The following is a 25,003-nucleotide window of genomic DNA, read 5'->3' on the forward strand; positions in this document are numbered from 1 at the left end:
TTAGGTTGGACATCCAGGATGCACTTTTCACTGCCAGTTAAACAGACCCCTTTCAGCTGTCTTTCGGGCATTTCTTGTAATTTTGAAAGTAAAAATTTCCTTAATGATTCCAGTGATTTAAGTGCCATTTCAGGATTTTGTAGTCACAAGAGTTATTAAACTCTTGTTATTAAATCTTCATCTTTGACACCCTGAACCACATAAAAATAACTATGTTAATCCCTATGTCATTTGGCAGTCTCTGGCCCCTTCTAATCTAGATAAGATTTTCTGAAACCTCCCCCATTCCATTCTCTGTAGAAGTCAAGGCCCATTCCAATACTTCTGTGATTTCCTCAGGATATGGACTCACCGTCACCTCTGACCTTGAACTCCGGTTTTGCAAATGAATTCAGATTTTGGAACATTGTACTTATAAATGTGGGTTTCTATTCTGTGCCGTGTTAATCCAGATATGAAACTCAGCCTCTTTTGAATGCCAAAGAGTTCTCACTTTCATAAGATACCTGCATATGTAGTAGACTTTTTTGAAGATTTGAGAGGGGATAGAGTGAAGAATTTTGTATTTGTTAGGATAGGTCACTTGCTGTAACAAACAACCCCTTATTGAAAAACTTAACAAAGAAAAGATTATTTCTTATTCATATCGCATTTGATGGGTGTTGCAGAGGGGGCTTGACCCATGTGGCCATTCACAGACTGAAGTTCCTTCCCTTTAATGGTTCCAGCATCTTCTAAGACCGTGGAGTTCTCCACTTGATCCTCTGTAACCAGCCTGCAGGAAAGGAAAGGGAGTTTGGAGGATAATGACAAGAGTTTTATGGGCCAGGCCTAGACGTGGTTTACATCAATTCTGCCCACATTCTCTTCACTAGAACTACCCACCTGGTGATACCAAACTGCAAGAGAGATTAGGAAATTGAGCCCAGGGAGAAGAGAAACAGATTCTGTCAACATTTAATCCATCTCTGCCACAGTATTTATACCTCAGTGACAGAAGCAACTTCAAATTTAACAACACATCTCCCATTTTTAAGGATTTCTTGGCCCTCTCACTACTAGGGATTGTTAAGGGCACGGTCAGGCTCGTGCCGACTCCTCTTCTCTTCACTTTATTCCTTCATTATTTTTCTATTTTTCATACCCACCATTCCTGCTATTAATAATTTGTTCTAACATAGAGGGTTTTTAACTCTCTGCAATTGCCTGGTTTCCCCCAGACTCCTGAGGTGCTCACCTTCTATCTAAGTGGCTTATCAGACAACAAAGACAGTCCTGAGAAGAGCTCTTCAGGGGCAGCAGATTGGAGGCCCTCGGAGATATGATAGAAGTCTGTGCTTCTCAAGCTCATCTAAATATATTCCTGAAACTATGAGGCCTTACGTCTGAAAATACATGAAATCTCAGGATAAAAATAATCTGTTCCAGGCTCAAAACAATTTCCCCAGAGGCCAAGCCTGTGCTCTCCCCCTCCTTATGGGGAATTGTTCTTTGGTGCCCTATAGCTCCAGTACACAGTCTGAATCATCTAAACATAATTTGTCCAGGGAAGATCGCGTAACCCATCTTTTTCTGAGATTTTTAAAAACTTAATGGGCACGTATGTGTGTGTGTGTGTGTACATGCTCAGGCTTGTATGCGGCTTTCTTTCTTCTTTCATGGTGGAACCAGGAATATGGCACCCCAAATTCTGCTGCGTCCTCTGCATGTACAGAGAAACAGACCATGAGGCAGAGAGGAAAAGCGTACTGATGGTGTCAGGTCTTTGAGTCAGTCTTTCCCTGGTCCTTCCTGGTTAGATGACCTTCACTTTCTAAACTATTTCAAATATGGTCTGTCACAACCAAAAGAATCCTGATTCCTACAATAAATGTGGAAATTTCCCCGAGGAGTCAATTTTACTATTGGTGTTACACAGTGCAACTCCCTGACATTTTTATTTCAAACATTGAAATATATTATGGAATAGAATGCCTGGCTATACCCTGAACCCTAGGATTGTGCGTACTCCTCTCCACCTGGAGCAGGGGTTCTTCACCAGGGGTCCATGAGCTTGAATTGAAATTCAAAAAAGCATTGTTCTTGTAGGGACATGTTGGTGTGGGTGTGATACATTTATTAAATAATACACAGTGTAGTGTGGACTTAGGAAGGGGGCCATTGTTTTCACTTGACTGGCGAGAGGTTGGTGGAACAAAAAAGGTCAAGAGCCTTCGACCTAAAGGAACTTAGGTGAAAGTGCCCTGCTACTGTTCAGATCTTGGGTCCAGATCAAATACTCCTCCACTAAGGAGTAACTTCTGCCTGGGGAACCTGTGAAATAATAAGCCTTTTATGTTCTCTCTAGCTGGATGTACTTTAGGGGGAACGGGGCCGGTAAATAGAAATAGAGATGTGTAATAGGACAGCAACATCTGAAAAGTCTGCCTGGCTATCCAGCATTGGGAGAGTTTGTCCAACTTGCTTCCTGAAAGTTGTGATAAAATTTATAAATAATTTATAACCCAAGGACTTCAAGTGAGGCTTATAGGAAAGCTCAGTGCTATTTGTGAGCTGTTAGGAACAAACTGCAAACCCTCAGCTAACTCCTCCACTACAAAAAGTGCCAGTTTTGAATGGGAAGGAAACACTTGTACCTCCATTTCCTCTCTTGGGCACAAGCAGCTCTAAAAAAAGATACAATGTGAACAGAAGGCCTCAGAGAAAGAGTTGAGCTATCTTTTGTAAAGTGATGAGGAAGCAAAACAATAGGGTTAACAGAAAGCGTTTTTCACTAGTCTAAGCAAAGAGAATTGCAAATTTAAAATATACTGTAATGGGATAGAAACATCAAATAGTATCTACCTTACTGCACAGGGAAGTGCTTTACTTTCTTTGTTTCCTCTGTTTTCAAGTTGAAATCAACTTTATATTCCAATCTAAGCATTGCCTTCTTGTTGTTTCTTTCCTTTTTATACCTGAGAGTTTCTATTTAAATTTTAACCACCTTGTTTGAATAGACAATCAACCTCAGCCGGATATGGCTTCTTTTTTTTTTTTTAAATGAGATTTCCTTTTACAATGAAAACAAGTTTAGACCCACTGTTAACGAGTGTGGTATATACATAAACACTTGTGCATTATGTTCATCTATTTTGCATAGTTGTACATTTTCACAAATGAAGGGATTCAGGATTCTTGAGTTTATTTTTAAATATGCTACTGCCTCACTTTGCATTCTTGGGCAAGTATTTCTTTATGTAAATAAATGTCAAATTTTATGAAAATACCCAAAGTGATTGTTATGGATTGAATCACGTCCTCTATAAAGACAGATTCAAGTCTAACCCTTGGATCTGTGGATGTGAACCCATTTGAAAATAGGATCTTTCGAGATGTTACTAGAGGACACACCAAATCACAATGGGCCATAATCAGTCGGACTGGGGTCTTTATAAGCAGAAGAAATTTGGACACATAAGGAGGAGACAGATGGGGAGAGAGACTGTCATGTGAGGGGGGCAGAAATTGCGTTATGGATTGCTGGAAAGCTACTGCCAGCACCCTACAGACTGGAGAGAATGCAGGATCCAACCAACCTCTTGCCTCCAAAATTGTGAGACAACAAATTCCTGTTGTTTAAGCCAACCACTCTATTGTACTTTATTAGAGCACTGGAAAAATGAGAAGTCATCTACACTGGAATTGGTTAGGATCATTAGATTTACAAAAAATACCTGCTGATTTGGGCCTTTGATTAGGGGTTGGTCTTTAAGTTTGTTTGTTAAACATTTTGTTTTAAGTTCATTGGTTACCTACTGTATTAGTGAGCCAAAGGGATGCTAATGCAAAATACCAGAAACTAGTTGGTTTTTATAAAGGGTATTTATTTGGGGTAGGAGCTTACAGATACCAGGCCATAAAGCGTAAGTTACTTCCCTCACCAAAGCCTATTTTCACATGTCAGAGCAAGATGGCTGCCGATGTCTGTGAGGGTCAGGCTTCCTGGGTTCATCCCTTCCAGGGTCTTGCTTCTCTCTGGGTTCAGGGTTCCTCTCTTCCTGGGGCTTGCTTCTCTTTCCTCTGTGAGCTTAAGGCTTCAGCAGCAAACTCCAACATCAAAAACCCTCAGCTCTGTCTTTTGCTCTGTCTTTTATCTGTGAGTCCTGGTGGGTGGGGACTCAATGACCTAATGATGTGACCCAATCAAAGCCCTAATCATAACTTAATCACGCCCAGGTGCAGACCAGATTACAAACATAATCCAATATCTATTTTTGGAATTCATAACAATATCAAACTGCTACACTTTCCAAACCCCATTAAGGGAAATAATTTCCATATTAATCTGACTCAGAGTTGAGATATAACTCATATTTTAAAAGAAGGTTCTAAAGTGGTCTTACATTTGGCATTGTGATTTCAGATTGACAAACACTAGAAGAAAATTACCATGTCATCCATGTCCTGTGATCTATCATATACTCAGTTAGATCCATAACACACTCTGACATGACAGATTACTTTTGTACTTCAAGTCTGTGGAAAATGTCCAAATTCTGTAATGGTTACCAGAAAAATAGCAATGGTAAGTTAGCAGGTCATAAGTGTCCAATGAGTACTTTGAATGGGTTATAGAACAACCGGACCATCCAGCACTATCTACGCACTGGTTCTCAAACAAGCTGTCCATGAGAAGCATCTGGAGAGGTATAAATAAAATAAAAAATTAAATCCAGGTGTATAAAAATTCACTGTTTTTGATGTTAATTCTATGAGTTTTGACAAATGCATATAATCATGTTGCCACCACCACAATCAAGATGCAGAGGAGTTCCATTGCCTCCCACCCCTCCAATTCTCTTGTCTACCCTTTTGGGCTCAAACCCTCCCCTTACACTTAAACCCTGGCAACCTCATCCCTGCTCTGATATATCCAGAGCACCAAGGGATCAGCATGGACACTGGGCCCAGTTTCTCTTGGAGTCATATTCTTTTTCACCAGAAGATTACAAGGGAAACACCAGCCCTGGAATCTGCTGAGACAATCTACAGAATCAGTTTGAATGCTTGGGATCAGCTGGCATCAATTCCCATTCCTCTGGTGTTTTCATTTTTCAACAGCAGCACAATAACCGTTTATTTATGGCTTTTAATACCTCAACCCTCAGTGAACTGGCACAAGATATGCCATAGAAGACCTTGTGTTCATAACCCTGACTATGCCAGAGTATGGCTAGGACTGGAGTTGTGAGGAAAAAAGTAGCACAGGCATCCAAATGAGACAGGCTTGTGAGGCAAAAAGAGTGAGGACAAGGACATGAGAGAGGTCAGTTCTGGACCTGACTATATCGTTATAAGGATATGTAAACTTTAGATACATTCCTCTAACTTCTCTGGGCCTGCAGTAGACATCTTTTGGGAATGCCTGCTTAGCTCACAACAATTTCTTTTTCCTTTAAGAAACACCCCCTACCTGGAATCATAAGGGGTCAGAAGCAAGTAGCTGGCAGCTATGCTTTATGCTTTGCGTTCCTGCTTTCTACTCATAGTAGAAGGGTCCACATCTGACCAAAGCTGTAACATGCATACTCTTTCCTTTGGAATTTTGGATTTGGGATTGATAGAGAATTGAGTAGTCTCTTCTGAGTGACTGAAACTGTAATATGTGATTTTAAGAATTCTGGGATGGAAGCAGACTTGGTCCAGTGGTTAGGGCATCCAACTGCAGTTCAAACCCCAGGCCTCTTTGACCTGTGTAGAGCTGGCCCATGCGCAGCGCTGATGTGCGCAAGGAGTGCCATGCCACACAGGGGTGTCCCCGCGTAGGGCAGCCCCATGCGTAAGAAGTGCGCCCGGTAAGGAGAGCCGCCCAGCATGAAAGAAAGTTCAGCCTGCCCAGGAATGGCGCTGTACACACGGAGAGCTGACACAACAAGATGATGCAACAAAAAGAAACACAGATTCCTGTGCCGCTGACAACAACAGAAGTGGACAAAGAAGAACATGCAGCAAATAGACACAGAGAACAGACAACTGGGGTGGGGGGGAAAGGGAGAGAAATAAATAAATAAATCTTAAAAAAAGAAAAGAATTCTGGGAAACTATATACTGCCAAGCAGCCTGAACGCTGAGGAATTTATTTTCTCTCTCTTTAAGATTGAATTAGAGGAAAGAGACACAGAGATTACTCCCTGGGTTTCAAAGGCCATTCAGTCCCTATACGACTCTTCTCTCAGGCTTTGCTGCCATAGACACCTCTGTATCTTGTATTTCCTCTTTTGTCTTTTCTGCATCACTTGAACTTTTAGCCACCTGTTAGAGCAGAAGATCCTCATTATGTGAACACCTTCTTTTCCTGGGATTTGTGTATTCCTAGCTGCTGTGAGTATGACAGATGAGTCAAAGGAAGAGAAAGTTGAGAATTCGAGCTCAGAGTTCTCCTAAACTGCCACCACAGTGGGGTCGGGGAGTCATTCTGAGAGATAGGCATCGCAACAAGCCCCATCTATCTCAGGTAGGACTGAGTCTCTGAACCTGAAGATCAGCATGAAGAAGACATAGTATGGACTTCTTACTGCTAGCCCTGGATGAAGCTGGCCTACAATTTCAAGGGAATCTGTCCATTTTCCTTGCTCCCAAGAATGGAAACTTCTTGAGATAGACTAGTCTCAATGTCTCAGAATTTCAGATATTCCTTCTCTCCTGCTCTGCTCACTTGGCCATCTTTGCCTTTGTTCCATTGGGTCCCATGAGTTGAATTTTGGAAGGCCAGAAAACGAGGCAGGATTATACTGAAAATAAAGTAGATATGGAGGCATGGCCACTAGAGGAAAGGTATTGTATATATTGTTGGGGAGAGGAAGAGAGAAGTAAGGGAGCCAGAGGTGGGATCACAAGGTGGTGAACCTATAATAAGAGACCACTGATTGGACTTCCCACCAGCTACCTAGACTATTCACAAAAATGATCAAGAAGAGGAAGTTACAGCCACAGCACATCCACCTCCCCTTTCCTACTTTACCCTGCTTTTTCAGAATGACTCAGAGATGAGAGCACTTACTACAGACTTGTTCACAGAGATTCAGGGCAACCAGGCAAATTTGTAAGGAAGATACAATGGGTTGGCTTAAACCATTTATTGCTCATAGTTTCAGAGGCCAGAAGTCCAAAATTAAGATGTTGGCAAGGCCATGCTTTCTCCTAGAGTTGGTAGCATCTGGTGATGGCCGTCTTCCATCATATGGTGATGCTCTTGGTCTCCTCCTGTGGCTTTCTCTGATTCCTAGCTTCTGTGTCCTCTGGCTTCTATGACTGCATCCAAATTTCCTCTCTTTAATTTCCTCCAGTAATACAGGTTAAAACCCACCCTGATTCAATTTGACCACACCTTAACTGATATTAACATCTTCAAAAAGTCCTGTTTCCAAAGGATTCACACACCCATAGGAATGTGGATTAAGATTTGAAAATGTCTTTTGTGGAGGACATGATTCAATCCCTAACAGTAACATTGGACCTAAACTGTGGTAGATGTCTCAACATGTTGACCTTCTCTCTGCTTCCAGTGACATTTTACTCTCTTCTCACTTCTATGTAAAGAAACAAGCAGGACAGGAGTACGAGGCAACATGGTAGAGCTATTGGTAGAGGTGTTTTTTGGTCAGGGAAGCATTTAAATGTATATTACATAGGAAATTGACTTGAATGTATAGACCTATATATAAAAGGCCAAAATTTCAGAGTGCAATATTAAAGCATAGAGTTAATATGCTCATCTATCTATCCACTGATCCATCCAGTTAATAATTATGAAGCCCTGCTATATGCGTGCTATGATGTTATATGATATATTTTGCTATCTGCTGTGAAGGAGAGAAGAGACAAAGACAAAGAAATCATGGGCCCTGTCCTCAAGGCAATTTTTATTTGGGTTTTATCATCTGAGAGCAAGAATTTGAAAAACATGGCTGGCACACACAGTGATGATCCTTAAGGAAAACAATACAGCTGCTTCACAGGCTGTAAGAGAGACGGAGAAAGTACATTAATGTTCTCTTGGCAAATCTTATCTGAAGGCACGTTTCCCACAAGGCTGTGGTTCCCTGGGTCTGCAAGCCCGTTTGGCTGTAATAGTGGCTAGCAAGCATGTTCTGTCATTAGTAACGTCTCTCTTTGTGGGCACAGTGGTGAAGCTGTGGACAGAAGTTCATGCTGCGTTCTATTTATAGCTTCTGATGACTCATTAATGTTACCTTAGCAAAGGCTAGCTCCAGAGCCAGTCTTCTATTCCCCTATTAGCCAAAAACATTCTCACTGGAGTATTCTGATGAAATAAAATGTAAACTGTCTGTAAAACCCTCCTGGCAATGTGCATATCAGCCTTTTAATTGGTGTAATATTAATCACACTTACATTCAGTAGTGCAAACTTCACTTGTCAAAAGTATCTGGGGGGAACGGACGTGGCTCAAGCAGGTGAGTGCCCACCTCCCACATGGGAGGTCCCAGTTTGGTTCCCACAGCCTTCTAAAGAAGACAAACAAACAAAGAATAGGCAAGGAGCAAAAAACAAAAACAAAATAAAAAAAACAACGAGCTGACAATAAGCAGACAATGAGCAAAAACAATGAGCAGACAAATGAGCAAACGGATGAGGGAGGGATCTGTGGGGGAGGTACCTGGATCTTCTAAAGTTATCAACATGTAGATTTTGTGTTTAAGAAAAAAACAACAACAACAGTTCACTGGTAGTCCTCTTAAGAGTTAAACTAGCAGTTGATCTGGAAAATACGTTAACCAATCTTTAAAATATTTCCGTTCCAGGAAACCTTTGCGCCCTCTGTGACTATGCCCTCTGTGACATTTCCACACATCTTTGCCACTTTGATTCCAACAGAGAAGTCGTGGTTGGGAGTAAGACCAAGCTTTGCAGAGATGTTAGGGTAAGACTTTGAAGCTGCTGTACTTCTATCGATTCAGTCTGAAAAACAATCTCTGTGGTTAAGCACGTTAAATCCCCCCGTGCTTTCATAAGCTTGGCTAAACGTTATTGCTCTGAAGGTTGGGGTTGAGTAGGAGATAACTTAGACCAGAGAGCTCTACTCAAATGGGTTCAAAGCAGTTACTCATGATCTGTGCTTTGGGTGGGACCTCATCATCAGTTATTATTCTATGGTTTGTTAAAAATATTCTGTACACTGAAAACTGCCAATTCTAAGTGGTAGCAAGGATTTGAAGCAACTGATGTGGTCATGCATTGCTGACAGGAATGCAAAATGGTACAGCTGCTTTGGAAAACAGTTTCTTCTAAAGCTAAACATTCACGTAACATACAACACAGCAATCTTGCTCTTTAGAATTTACCCAAAAGATACGAAGCGTATACCCCTGTGTAGGGGTGTGTGTGTGGTGGATTCACCGTGAGCACGGTCTCTGCTATCCCATGTGGCGGGCGGGAGTGTGGCACATCCGAGGACCTGAGGATGGAGCACCGAGGCAGCAAGACGAGGCTGGAAACCGTCAGTGCTGGACTTTGTAGGCCATGGTAGGGATTTGGGTATTTTATTCTGAGAATGGCGAGAAACTATTAAATTGTTTTCAACAAGAGGGTGCCATAATCAGATATGTCCTTCAAAAAGGTCAGCCCGGCTGCAGTGTGGAGAACCCAGTGAAGGGAGGGACAGCAAGTGTGGACGTGGGGAGGCTGTTAAATCGTCTGGGAGGGTTCTGCTAGTGTGTGGGTTAGGACTATGGTCTTGGCGATGGTCTCTTTTTAAATCCCCACCAAAACTTGGAGACAATGCAAACCATGTCCAATGGAAACAAAGACAACAATTCGCTGCTTTAAAAATTTGTCATAAAATACTCAATATAGCAGAGGGGGTGTAGCTCAGTGGTTCAGTGGCTGCGCACCTGCTTTGTGTGTATGAGGTCCAGGGTTCAATCCCGGGTACCTCCTAAGGAAAAAAAAAAAATAAGAGAATAAATGTAACAGTCATAAAACACAAGAAAAAAATCTGTGAAGTGATCTACTTACTTCAGGACATTATAAGAATATCATCATTATGAATATCTTCTTAAACAAGACTGTGGTCAATTTTAAAGAAAAGATTGAGCGAGCAGGTGTAGCTCAGAAGTTGAGTACCTGCTTCACATGTATGAGGTCCTGGGTTCAAAAACAAAGGGATTGAAAATACTGGCTTTGGAACCGAGCAGTGATGTAAGGACTTTAACAATTAGAGATTGTAAGCAAGAGAAGAGGCCATCCTGCAGGTGGGCCTTCGGGTGTAAGGGTGTGGAGGGAGGATTCCCAGGAGGCAGGCAAGCTGTCCCACCCTACAATCCTCTGTCAGAACGCAAGGAAGATTTAAGTATACATTAAGAGCAAAGGTCTCACAGGGGCATTTTAAAACCTGGAGCACTGGTTTCTTAACATCAAATATGGAATTGTAGCTGTGTTTTTTAAAAAATCTTTTGCTTTTTGGAACAAATAAAAAGAACCTGGGTAAAAGATACAGAAAGAAATGTGACCAAAATAATCTAATTTCTCGAGCGCCAGATATAGTGATTCAGGATGGGAAAGGTGAGATGGGGTAGATTTCTGGAAAACAAAGCAAACAGTTGCAACAACTCCATTTTCTCTTCAGCAGAGGTTGGCAAACTATGGTCTGCAGGCCAAATGTTGCCTATTTGTTGTGACCCAGGAGCTAAGAATGATTTTTATGTTTTGTTTAATTAAACATTTTATTTTGAGATAGTTGTAGATTCACATGCAGTTACAAGAAGTAACACAGAGAGAATGCAGAGATTGCACATACCCTTTATTCAGTTTCCCCAATGATAACATCTTACAAAACCATACAGTACAATATATAACCAGGATTGATACTGGCGACCTCATTTTATTGAGCTCTGCTTTACTGCGCTGTGCAGATATTGCGTTTTTTTGCGGCAACCCTGTAACAAGCAAGTCTATTGACACAGTTTTTCCAACAGCATGTGCTCACTTCATGTCTCTGTGTTACAATTTGGTAATTCTCACAATATTTCAAACCTTTCAATGCTGTTTTCTATCTGCTATGGTGATCTGTGATCAGTGATCTCTGACATTCTCATTGTAATTGTTTTGGGGGTGCCACAAACTGTGCCCATGTCAGGGCGAGCTTAATCTATAAATGTTGTGTGTGTTCTGACCATGCCACTGACCAGCCGTTTCCCCGTCCCTCCGTCTCCTTGAGCCTTCCTAGTCTCTGAGACATGACAATACTGAAATTAGACCAATTAAAAGCTTGAAGAGTAGTTCTCACTTTAAATCAAAAGCTCAAAATGATTAAGTGAAGTGAGGAAGGCATGTCAAAAGCCAAAACAGGGAAAGCTAGGCCTCTTGTGCCAAACAGTTAGCCACTTTGTGAATGCAAAGGAAAAATTATTGAAGAAATGGAAAGTGCTACTTCAGTGAACACGCAAATGATAAGAAAGCCAAACAGCCTTATTGCCAACCCAGAGAAAGTTTTAGTGGTCTGGATACAAGATCAAACTAGCCACAAAATTCCTTTAAGCTAAAACCTAATCCAGAGCAAGTCCCTAACTGTTTTTAATTCTTTGAGGGCTGAGAGAGGTGAGGAAGTTGCAGAAGAAAAGTTTGAAGCTAGCAGAGTTTGGTTCATGAAATTTAAAGAAAGAAGCCATCTCCATAACATAAAAGTGCTAGGTGAAGCAGTGAGTGCTAATATAGAAGTTGCAGCAAGTTATACAGAGGATAGTTAACTGCTGAAGGTGGCTACACTAAACAACAGGCTTTCAATATAGACAGAACAACCTTCCATCAGAAGAAGATGCCATCTAGAACTTTCAAACTAGAGAGGAGAAGTCAATATCTAGCTTCAGGGAAGCAGATTTGGCTCAACTGATAGGGTGTCTGCCTACCATATGGGAGGTCCAGGGTTCAAACCCAGGGCCTCCTGATCCATGTGGTAAGCTAATGCACACAAGGAGTGCTGTGCCACGAAGGGTGTCCCCCGTGTAGGGGAGCCCCATGCCCAAGGAGTGTGCCCCATAAGGAGAGCCACCCAGAGCAAAACAAAGTGCAGTCTGCCCAGGAGTGGTGCCACACACACGGAGAGCTGAAGCAGCAAGATTATGCAACAAATAGAGACACAGATTCCTGGTGCTGCTGACAAGAATGCAAGCAGACACAGAAGAACCCCACAGCAGACAATGAGGGGGAGGGGGAGAGCAATAAATTTAAACATCTTTAAAAAAAACCTAGCTTCAAAGTTTCAAAAGACAGGCTGAGAATGAAGTTCTGACATATAAGAAAATATAGATGAAACTTGAAGACATCATGTTGAGTGAAATAAGCTAGACACGGAAGGACAAATATTGTATATACTCATTGATAGGAAATAATTAGTGATATGAAATAATATTCATAAAGTCAGAATCTAGAATGCAGGTTACCAGGGGAAGGATGGGGGTAAGGGGTGAGGAATCAATTCTTAAAATATACAGTTTCTTTTTGGGTTGATAGTAAGATTTTGGTAATGGATCGTAGTGATTGTAGTGATAGTAGCACAACATTGTGAATGTAATTAACAACACTGACTTACACATTACTTAAAAGGGAAAATTTTAAGTTGTGTATATGTTACTAGAATAAAAATTTTTTAAAAAATCCTTAGTATGATACAACATTAACAGTGAACCCTAAAATAAACCCTCTAGTTAATAGTACAATTATTGAAGTGTTCTTTCATAAATTGTTAACAAATGTACCACGCTAATGCAAGGTGTTAATAGTAGGGTGGGATATGGGAACTTTTTATTATATGTATGATCTTTCCGTAAACCTACAACTTCACTAATTAAAAAAGAAAAAAAAAGAACAGGCTGACACTTTTGTTAGGGACTAATGTAGCTGATGCCTTTGAGTTGAAGCCAATACTCATTTACCATGCTGAAAAACCTAGGGTTCTTAAGAATTATGCTAGGAAAGTGGACATGGCTCAACTGATAGAGCATCTGTCTATCACATGGAGGGTCCAGGGTTTGATCCCCAGGGCCTCCTGACCTGTGTGGTAAGCTGACCCACACACAGTACTGGTGCGTACAAGGAGTGCCATGCCATGCAGGGGCACCCCCGCATAGGGGTGCCCCATGAGCAAGGGGTGCACCCTGTAAGGAGAGCTGCCCCACATGAAAAAAGTGAAGCCTGCTCAGGAGTGGCGCCGCATACACAGAGAGCTGATGCAGCAAGATGACGCAACAAAAAAGAGATACAGATTCCTGGTGCTGCTGACAAGAATATAAGCAGACACAGAAGAACACACTGCCAACAGACAAAGAGAGCAGACAACGGGGGAAATGGGGGGAGGGAGAAATAAAATAAATCTTTAAAAAAAAGAATTATGCTAAACCTACTCTATGTATGTACTATAAACGGAACAACAAAGCCTGAATGACAGCACATTTGTTTACAACATGATTTACTAAATACAGTATTTGAAGCCCACTGTTGAGAGCTTTTGAGAAAAAAAGATTCTTTTCAAAATATTACTGCTCATTAATAATGCACCTGGTCACCCACGAGCTCTGATGGAGATGCATGATGAGATTAATGTTGTTTTCATGCATCCATTCTGCAGCCCATGGATTGAGGGTTAATTTTGACTTTCAAGTCTTATTATTTTAAAAATTCATTTCTCAAGACTATAGCTGTCATAGATAGTGATTCCTCTGATAAATCTGGATAAAGTAAATTGAAAATCTTCTGGAAAGTGTTCTCCATTCAAGATGCCATTAAGAACACTTGTGATTCATGGGAGGAGGTCAAAATATCAACATTAAGAGGAGTTTGAAAGAAGTTGATTCCAACCATCATGGGTAACTTTGAGGGGTTCATAACTTAAGGGAGGAAGTAACTGCAGATGTGGTGGAAATAGCAAGGGAGCTAAAATTAGAAGTGGAGCCTGAAGATGTGACTGAATTCCTGCAATCTCATGATCAAACTTTAACGGATGAGGAGTTGCTTCTTGTGGATGAGCAAAGATAGTGGTTTCTTGAGGTGGAATCTACTCCTGAAAGATGCTGTGAAAATCGTTGAAATGAAAACAAGGGATTTAGAATATGACATCAACTTAATTGATAAAGCAGTGGCAGGGTGTGAGAAGATTGACTTCAATTTTGAAAGAAATTTTACTGTGGGTGAAATGCTATAAAAAAGAATTGCATGCTACCAAGAAATCTTTCATGAAAGGAGGAGTCAACCACCGATGCAGCAAACTTCATTTTTATTCTATTTTAAGAAATTGTCACAGCCACCCCAACCTCCAGCAATCACTACCCCGATGAGTCAGCAACCGTCAACATCAAGTCAAGAACCTTTATCAACAAAAAGATTTTGATTCGCTGAAGGCTCAGATGATGGTTAGCAGTTTTTAGCAATACATATTTTAAAATTAAGTATGTGTATTGTTTTGTTTTTGTTTTTTTTTAGAAATAATGCTATTGCACACAGTATAGTGTAAACATAACTTTTATATGTACTGGGAAACCAAAAAATTTGTGTGATTCACTTCATTGCAATATTCACTTTATTGTGATGGTTTGAAACCAAACCTGTAATATCTCAAAGGTGTGACTGTACAATACACTGATCTTAGATTTTCTCAGCATTATATGTACTTATTTGTGTGGTTTTTACATTTTCAAATTATTGAGTTCAATCAAAATAATAATATTTGGTGATGTGAACATTTTTTAAAGTTCTTGGAAGAAAACATAGAAAAATATCTTCAGGACCTTATATCAGGCAATGGATTCTTAAACTTTACATGAAAAGCATGAGCAACAAAATAAGAAATAGGTAAACTGGACTTCATCAAAATTGAAACCTTTTGTTCATCAAAGAACATTATCAAGAAAGTGAAAAGACAACTGACAGAATGGGAAGAAATATTTGGCAGCCATATATCTGACAAGGGTTTAATATTCAGAATATATAAAGAACTATAAGTAAACAGCAAAAAGACTACACAGCACAATCTAAAAATGGGTGAAGAATTTGACTAGATACTTCCCCAAAGAAGATAGATAAATAACCAATAAGCACATGAAAAGATGCTCAATATAATTAGCCATTAGGCAAATGCAAATCAAAACCACAATGAGCGAAGTGGATTTGGCTCAACTGATTGAGCGTCCGTCTACCACATGGGAGGTCCAGGGTTCAAACCCTGGGCCTTCTGACTCATGTGGTGAGCTGGCCCATGTGCAGTGCTGACATGTACAAAGAGTGCCATGCCACACAGGGGTGTCCCCCACGTAGGGGTGCCCCATGTGCAAGGAGTGCGCCCCGTAAGGAGAGCCGCCCTATACGATAAAGCATGGCCTGCCCAGGAGTGGTGCTGCACACATGAAGAACTAATGCAGGAAGATGATGCAACAAAAAGAGACCCAGATTCCCGGTGCCACTGACAAGAATACAAGCAGACACAGAAGAACACACAGCAAATGGACACAGAGAGCAGACAATGGGGAGAGTGGGGGAAGGGAGAGAAATAAATAAAAAATAAATCTTTGAAAAAACACGCACAATGAGATGCGACCTCATACCAGCTTGAATAGCATTGTTAAAAAAAAACCAAAACATGGAAAATAACAAGTGTTGACAAAGATGTGGGGAAGTAGGGACGCTCATGCATTGTTTATGGGAATGTAAAATGGGATAGCCACTGGTGATTACTCGAAAATTAAACATAGAACTATATTATATCTAATCTAATCTAATATATAATACCATATGACCTAGCAATCCCACTTCTGTATATAAAACTTTCTTAGTTTGCCAAGTGCTACGACAAATACCAAACAATGGGTTGGCTTAAAAACAGGAATTTATTGGCCCACCAGTATTGAACACTAGAAGTCTAAAATCAAGTTGTCAGCAAGGCCATGCTTTCTTTCCAAAATCTGTAGCGTTCTGGTGCTGGCATGTACAGTCCTTGAGTTTCCTTGGAAGACATCTCTGTCCCTCACGTGATCTCTCTCTCCTTGTGTTTGTTCTTCAGGTTTTCTGCTGACTTCAGGCTACTGGCTCCTCTTCTGTATCTGAATTTCTTCTGCTTACGAAGGACTCCACTAAGTAAGACCAGCCTTATTCAGTTGGACTACACCTTAACTAAAAATAATGTCTTCAAAAGGTCTTCCTTATAAATGGGTACATAGCCACAGGAATGTCTACTAAGATAAAGGACATGTCTTTTGAGAGGGGTACATAATTCAATCTACCACAAAAGCTACCCAAAAGAATTGGAAGTATTTGTACACCAGTACACCAACGTTTGTTGCAGCATTAGTCACAATATTAAAAGGCAGAAATAACCCAAATGCCCATCAGTGGAAAACCTTGAAGACATTATGTTACATGAAATAAATCAGACAAAAAGGGACACATTATATGCCCTCACTTATGTGAAATAGTTAGAATGTGAAAATTCATAGAGACAGAAAGTAGATTACAGGTTACCAGGGTCAGGGTTGGGGCAAGGCAGAAGGGGGAATTATTGTTGAATGAGTAGAGTTTCTGTTTACAGTGATAGAAAACTTTTGCTAATGTATAGTGGTGATGGTAGCACAACATTGTGAATTATATATTCAAAAGTGGTTAAAATGGGAAATTTTATGTTGTATATAAATTACTACAGTAAAAAGAAAAATAACCAATAAAAACCAATAAGAACTGTATGACACAAAGAGTGAACCCTAATGTAAACTATGGCTTTAGTTAATAACAAAATTCTAATAATATTGTTTCATCGATTTTAACAAATGGACCAAACTAATGCAAAATATTAATAGGGAAAACTGTGTGTGCACAGGGGGAGGGGTATTGGGAACTCTGTATTTTCTGCATAATTTTTCTGTAACCTTGCAACTTTTTGTGAAGTCTCCTTGAAGAAAAAAACATTCCTCCCTGGACTGGGGAAGGACTAATATTTCTGACACACAGGGTCATCTAATATTTGAGAAACAATGGAGTTTTGTTGGCAAAGAAAAACATGAGGCAATGGATATTGAAAAGCAACAAATAGTATCTGCCATAGACAACTTCAGTTGTGGAAATGATCATTTTCACTAAGCACAGGATTATAACAGTGATGTAAAGATATCCTTCAATGAGGAAACCCAAATGGTAGACTTCTTGTCTTCTTTCTTCCTCTCTCCCTTCCTCTAAAAACTTTAGACTTCCTTCTAGATGCACAGAAGCTTCAGAATCTGTGAGACTGTTCAGTTTAATACACGAATACAGACACATTTTCACCAAGTTAATCAACAGCAGCAACAGATCTTTATTAAGTACCTACTGTGTGTCAGTTTCAGGGGACATGACAATTAATACAATAGAAAAAAAAACCCGGTTCCATGGAGGTTAATGTCTTGTGAGCAGATTCAGTGTATTAATTGTTAATGTGCCCATTCAACAACTCCTTCCATCTGGGTCATGAAGTACTCTGGAATGCTGACTTTCATTTCTTAGGGGATATAACTGTTAGAGGTTTGCAGTGATTACCAGGTCATAAGGCTGTGGCTCCATTCCAACTGATTGAGCAAGCTGCCTACGTGTGGAAGACAGCGTATCTCCCCCCAAGAATGAGCTATCACAGTGGGAATGGAGCAGATAAGGACCCTCATCCCTCTGGACCATCAAACCCTCCGGCATTCCAAGAAAACCCTACTTTCTAGCCCTCAACTCCCAAACCATACACATAAAAAGCCTCAATGGTGTCAATGAAAGGACTCCTAGAGAGTTGGTGGAGTGGAGAATGCTACAAGAGAACAGCCTTGGGGCTTGGTGCTTACATAACAAGGGCACTTCGGAGAAAAAGCCCATCAGGACGAGAAATTCTGGGGTAAGAGTGAATACCTCCTGTTTAGACTCTGTTCTCACCAAGTATGAAATCTTGAGTGAGGCCAAGAATGAGATGGGACCTACAAAGGTCAGACCAGCCCAGAGAAAGACTGACCTGGCCAGAGCAAATCCCAAACAGACCCCTTTCTTTGCCAGGGCAACTGCTTCCCTGCTTTCCCAGCCTTCAGACCACCTGGTGTGCTTCTGCCAGGAGGCCTAGCGTCCCGACAAAGACATTGTGAAGTATTGAGAGAGTCCAGGCAAGGGAAGTCGGATGTCTTTCCTCTCTGCACTCTCTGTGATGCCAGTCCCATCTGTGTTCACACTCTTTCTCAGAATCTTGAGAACTGTTCCCTGAATTTAAATTGCATGCATCTGCCCTTCCTGTGAAAATCCCGAGTATACAGGGATCTTGGTAAGTGCTCCCAGCGTATCAGTGCCTATCTATTTCCTATGAATGGGGATGTGGGGACAGGGAGGCCTGGGGGGTGGTAGTGTCCTGGGTGTGGCAAAGATGTGTTTGAAGCAGTGGCCACTATTTGCATTCCCTGAGGTGACAGGATGCTAGGATGATTTGAAAGGCACTTTTGAAGCACTTGGTGAGTGGAAGTATGAATGGAAAGAAGGGAAATGGGCAGGAACAAAGAGGATTTCCTCATCTCAAATACCCTTCCTTCTAAGTCTTACTTTTTATTTTTAAATTTTGTAGTATGATAAGTACGGAATTTTTGCTACCAACCCACATACCCACGGCCTTTGCTACCAATCCACATACCCATGGTAAAAATGTGACCAGCATGCTATTGAAAGAATATTTTATTGATTTACATACTGTACTCTCTTCAGAAAAGATAGATACAATGCATCATGAATAAAAATTAGAAGTGAAGGAAGAAAGCTGACCTAAAATGGAGCCAGTAATAAGACTACAAAAGCACATCATAATTATTAGGCGTGACTGGTCTGCAAATTTAATTTCAAGCTTATAGAAGCCAACTCAAAGACGGAAGTGGCGAGTATGGCTGGTTATACAATTCACAGAGTCAATAAGATAAAAAGGTCAGTGGCCCAAAAGAAGTATAACCGTTCTTGGTACTAAGACTAGAAAAATTTTTGGAGAGTTTCCTGGAAAAGGACTGTATGAAAAACTCTCAATTATATCCTTTTAGGAGCTCTAATACTGGTAAGCTCTTTCTAATAGTGTCGTCCTTCAGTACAGCAAATTCTATGGGAGGGAGGGTGGGTGGTAGTGGTTTCTTTGAAATATTAGTGTGTGTTCAGAATTCAGAACTTTGAAGAGCCACAAACACCTTGCCAGTTTAGGACATTTCAATATTTCAGTGAGGAAAAAATATATATATAACCATTTATTTTCTAGTAGGGGATGGGTGCCCTATCTTCTCAGGGCTCCACTATTCCTTTTCCCCACTTACAGACAGACATACATACACTTTTCTTCCATTTTTCATTTAATAGCTTGGCTGAAGGAGGGAAAGGTCTATAAGATTCCCATAATGACGTTTTTTTAAAGTTAAAAAGGAACCACTGATTAAGGAAAGTCAGAAATGGAGACTAGGCAATTAATTGTAATGAAAATACTTGTTCTTCTATGGTGGTGGAGCCAGAATTGGCTGGTCCTGAAGTTTATACAGTTTGTGGGGCCTCTTCAAGAAAAATAAATATAAAATATTGAATGCAACAGTTAGGTTTGAGAATAAATATACAGATTGAGAAAATAAAGCACAATACATTGCCAGAGCCCTTTCTTCTGAGATTAGGCAATTTACTAGAAATGGCAACACAGAAAAGCTTCCTGATTGCAACCCCTCCCTCCTAGAACCCTGACAGCTCCAGCAACTTCCACCCGCCTCCCCATCCCCACCTCCAGGGCTGTTGCAAGTGAGGGGACTTGAAGCTCAAGCTTCATTTAATTCATGGCCTCAGAAGAAATCTTCTCAATTCCCCGCACTAATTTCCTAGAACATTAAGCTTCTCTCCTCCTCTGAGCATGCTAACTTTCAACTGTTACTGACATGATTCAAATGCCTTCACTTGCATCTGGATACTATCTCTCTGCCTACGTTTTTTTAAAGTGATCCTTTCGCCTCACTCAGCATGTTAGCCTCTAAACATGGGTATTCTCAGTTGTCACGCAAGAGAATTTCCAGAGAAATGTTTTGAGGTCACAGAGGAGGAATGTGACATCTGCTCCCATCTGTGAGGCAAAAAGCAAGTTGGGAAAGTGATGTCTTTGCGGATTTTCTGTACCGTCTTGTTCTCTCTTTATTCAAGGCAATTTTAATTTTATTTCTTGGATGAAGAGCTATAATCAAGTTACTTCTGACAACTTTCCAGAATTTTGATTTCATGTTTGTAACTGGTAAGTTGAAAGTGGGAAAGTCAGATGGAAAATCAATCTCCAAAACTGAAAAATAAAAAGTAAGCCTTACTTCTAGGAAAACACTGCATATGACAGAGAAAAATTAGAGTAGAATCTGCCTATTTTTAAAATGAACCCTTAAGCACATGGGTTAAGGCTAGAGACTTTCCCCTTAGTTTCTTGTAATTTTACTCTGGGATTTAAGCAGTGTTAGCATATTTGCCACACAGTAGGTTTCCTGTAGTAAGAGGAAATGGCCATTGATTGAGATTATCTGAAGGAAGACCAGGCCCTCTGATGACTGCTAAAATGAGTATGTAAAATGACGAGATATTTAAGAAGTCAAAATTGATTCATTCAGAAAGATTCCACTACATGTCATGCAATATCTTGTAATAATTGAAGTCCTGGCAACTTTTGCGTGCAGTGATTCCCTCTCATGCCCCTGGACGGTGGTTGTCAACAGGGATTGGGAAGGAGGCAAGCGTGAATATGGAGGGGCTGATGGGGCTCAGAGCGGAGCCACGGCTGGAAAGCAAAGCCTGGAATTCCCAGGGCACATTATTGAACATCCTGATCCGAGGATCTCTGGAAAAACTGGGGAAAGCATTTTAGAATTGACACGTTCATTTAGAAGGCTAGGAGCATACCAAACTGATCCACAATGTGTTTTTATAGGAAACTGCCTGTAGTTAAGGAATGGGGAACAATGCTTAAGAAGGAAAAAGGGAAGAAAAGCAAAGTAAATATAAATTCAAGCCCAATATAGAGAAAAGAAACACATACTGATAACCTCTTCTGAAGCATACAGTAACTCAGAATAATCTCAAAGACAGCGGATGTGGATAAAAACAAACTACACAGTATTTTAAAAACTGAATATAAAAAGTAAATATAAATTTATTATTTTTAAGGCATATTCCTGAGCAGTTCAACAGCTGCGGAAAACAAGTAGAAATCCTCTTTGGATTGCTTAAATGCCAAAAGGGAAAAAAAAAGTCATTGGCTCAATTAGTTGTTATCTAAATAGATGCTGCCAAAATTACTTTCAATCCTTGAACTGTTTCCTTAAGAAGGCTAAACAGTGATTTCGGCATTTCTTTTGTGAATCTCTTTTTTCATAATATGGCTTTGGCAGAGTTTGGCTAGATCTTTATTTGGCTAGATCTTGAAATTATCCTGTACTCTTGTTAAGAGTGTGAGAAAGAATATGATCTTACTCTGTTTTGAATATAGTATCCTACCCTAGCAATACAAATATAACAGTGGTTCTCATTTACTTTGTATTTATTTATCAGTCTCCATACTAATTTTTTTTGCATATGATTTTTGAGATCCAATTTTTTAAAATTGTGAATCTCCACTGAGTAAAAAAGTTTAAAGATATCTGAAGGGTTTGTAGTGAGATGCAAATAAATTGTCTTCCACAGTGTGCCAGTTCCTCATGTATGCCTGGCAAGATATTGTGCTGAGCATTCAAAACATATCTCATTTGATCCTCACTGTACCCCTATGTGGTAATTGGTATTATCATCTCCATTTAATAGTTGAGCCAACTCAAGCACAGGAACGTAATTCCTTGCCCCAAATCACAAGCTAGAAAGTAGCAGAACCAAATTCAGAATCCATGTCCGTTTTATCACTGTTCTATTTCCTCCCCTATGATCCTCCCTTGGAGACCTCCCCCCTTCCTGGCCTGGGCTCTCTTTTTCCCTCTGTATATCTAAGGCCCCACTCAGAAGAAAAATAATAGCATATCCTAAGTGCTTCCTATTTGTGGGGGACACACATTCTCTGTCTTATTTAATCCTCATACTGGCCTAATGAGGTGTGTACTAGTATTATCTCCATTTAACAGAAGCGAAACTGAGACTTCGAAAGTCGCAACTAGTAAGTGGCAGAGCCAAGACTCAGCTACACTGGTCTGATCTGAGGCCCTTGCTTGCCAGCTTGCTCCCACCCATGCCACCAAGGCCTGCAATTCCTCCAGCTTATAGTGAATCTCATTCCTCTCTGGAGGACCATAACACTTCTAGTCACAAATCAAGACAGTATCTCCTCACAGATTGATCTGCACTTCTCTGGTAATTCAGCACTCTAGATTCATCTCTTTCAACCTTGCTGTAGCTCCTGGAGAGTGAAGATTATTTTTTTATGCTCAGCCAAAATGCTTGGCATGTGCCTGGTACATGATAAGTGTGCAATAAATAATTGATTGGTTTGGTATTAAATATGTTTCAGGTCCGTGTGATTCATTGTAGAAATCCTAATGAGACCTTGAAGAATAGAGCAATAAAATGGATTAATGAAAATTAGACCCTTCAAACTTCTGCCTGGAATGACGTCATCAGCATATTTAACTTTGAAAAATCAAATATATGTGCCCTAGAAAAAGTGAGAGATTGGGATAAAAGGCAATTTAAATGGTGCCAGTTATCCTGCCCATCATTGTATTTTCAAATTGAGTCAGTAGGTCATCCCAGAGATAATGCTTATGCATGTCTCAGCAGGATCTCATAGACTGCCAAAGTATAATAGATACTTCCCCAAATAGTGGGGCTCCTGAGGGCTCTGGAGACACCCAGGTCCTACGGTCATGGCAGATAGTTCTGGAATTTGGTGCTTTGCCAGGGGGCCCTACTTTGGAGTTTGTGCTCCTGAGTGTGATTGTTGGACTCAGTTGTGACTTCTCTACACATGCCTCTTCTGTACCTTCTATTGGGACCTATATTGGTGCTGGAGTTGGTAGATGTATGTCCAAGAGACTTGAATCTTTGGGCTGTCCATGTGCCAGCTGGGCCCTGAACCTCAGTGGAGTTGCAACACCTACTCTCCAGTTCATTGGACTGGAGACAACTAACAAGGAGGTGAGGATGGACAACAACCATACCAAGGAACTGAAAGGGTCTGCAACTGTGATCAAGAGAGTCCCATCCATCAGCCATATGAGATCAAGGCCCCCTCTCAATTAGAGGTGGAATGGGCATCACCATCCCAGAATCCTCGGCATTGGAGAATAAAGTATGGACTAGAGTGGACTTATTGGTATTCTACTATAGACTTATTGGGATTCTAGCAATGGAAGAAATTTATATCATTGATGTAAAGACAGTGGCCGCTGGAGGTACTGAAGTCAGGGAGAGGGAAAAAGAGGGGTAATATGGGGGCATTGGGACTTGGAATTGTCCTGAATGTATTACCTATGCTGGTGCTTCAAGGTGCCTTAAAAAAAATAAAATAAAAGACAACACAGTTCCTAACTACAAACCAACAACTTTATCTGGTGCTCAGCTAAGGATATTGATCTATGTCCAAATGCTGGTTGAAAATCTGGCAATATATCCTACTTTGAGGGAAATTAAAGGAGTTTTAAGTGTACACAGATTCTATCTTTTGGACCTAACCCAAAACTAAGGTGTGGCTACATTGTACCCAAGGTTTTCTGATCCTTTGCCAGAAAAAAACTTCATTCTTTAAGTTCACACTCTAAAGCTGGGCAAATAAACTGAAAGGTCTGCATGAAAGAGGGAGTTTTTGTTGTTTTTGCTTCTTTTGTTTTTGCTCATCAGCTTTCAAGGGCGATGCCTTGCCTTACAGACTAACTGTAATCACAGGTGTGACCTCTCCTTCCCAGAAAGATAGCAACAGGCTTTCTGATGCCTCAATTTAGGGAAGTAAAAGGGATTTCAAGCTGGGTGGAAGATTAGAAAAGCTTTCCAAGTTTTCTCCAGACTTCACATTCTATCTCCTGTAGTGTTCCAGTAGCCCTAAGGCTATTGCAAAAGGTCTTCTGAATGATTTACGGTCTCTTTCCTTTAACCAAGCCCATTAGCCACTCTTCCAATGTTTGACTCTTGTATTCCCTTTGGAAGCACTAGGGCTCTGGATATTAGTGACCCACTGGACCCTTTTCTCTGGGCTGTGGGGACCACTGCCTGAACCTGCAAGGACACATGACCACCTGATGCGGGGAGTGACCTTAGTCACTTCTTGCTCTGGATTACCTCTTGTTAGGGTAACATGCCCACAGGGAGTACATGGGTTCAATTTATGGAGGATTAATTATTATTTGAAAATATTTGAACCCTGGATCCCCAAGTAGAAGTGGTTTACTTTGGAGCCCTACTCAGAAAGCAGAAGAGATCTAGAGCTCAAGGACCATGCCTCTGGGTTAGGAAAATGGGGACCACAGTGGATGATGAGCTTTGCTAGCCTGCCTCCACCTTTGGGGCTACTTGGTAGTGTCTATGTTTCCTTAAAAAGCTCTCTTTGCTTTGTTGTGACATTTCACTCCTAAATACTTATGTATGCACCTCTTAAAAATAAGGACAATTTCCTCAGAACCATAATACCATTATCCCACCTAATATACAGTTCCCAAGTATCGTCCTTCACCAATTGCCCCTAAAATGGATTTATTCAAACTGGAATTCAGTTGGGGACTACACATTGCATAAATGTTGTGTCCCTAGATTTCCTTTAACTTAGAACAGCCCTGTCCCCCTTCTTCTTTTCCCCGTGTTATTGAGTTGAGGAAACCAAGGCAAATCTGTTGACAGGTCCATCTTCATGGAGCTGTTTAACTTTGCCAGACTTCCAGAGTGGAGCTGACCTAAGAAAGAAGCACAGCCACCATTGCAGGAGGACTCCACTTTTAACTTCCCCTTTACCTGCATCATCAGAGCACACATTCTCAGAGCACTAAGGGTCATCTACCCTCTGCTTTATCGTTCT

Source organism: Dasypus novemcinctus, chromosome 2 (genome assembly GCF_030445035.2).
Source record: "Dasypus novemcinctus isolate mDasNov1 chromosome 2, mDasNov1.1.hap2, whole genome shotgun sequence".
NCBI classification, from domain to species: Eukaryota; Metazoa; Chordata; class Mammalia; order Cingulata; family Dasypodidae; genus Dasypus; species Dasypus novemcinctus.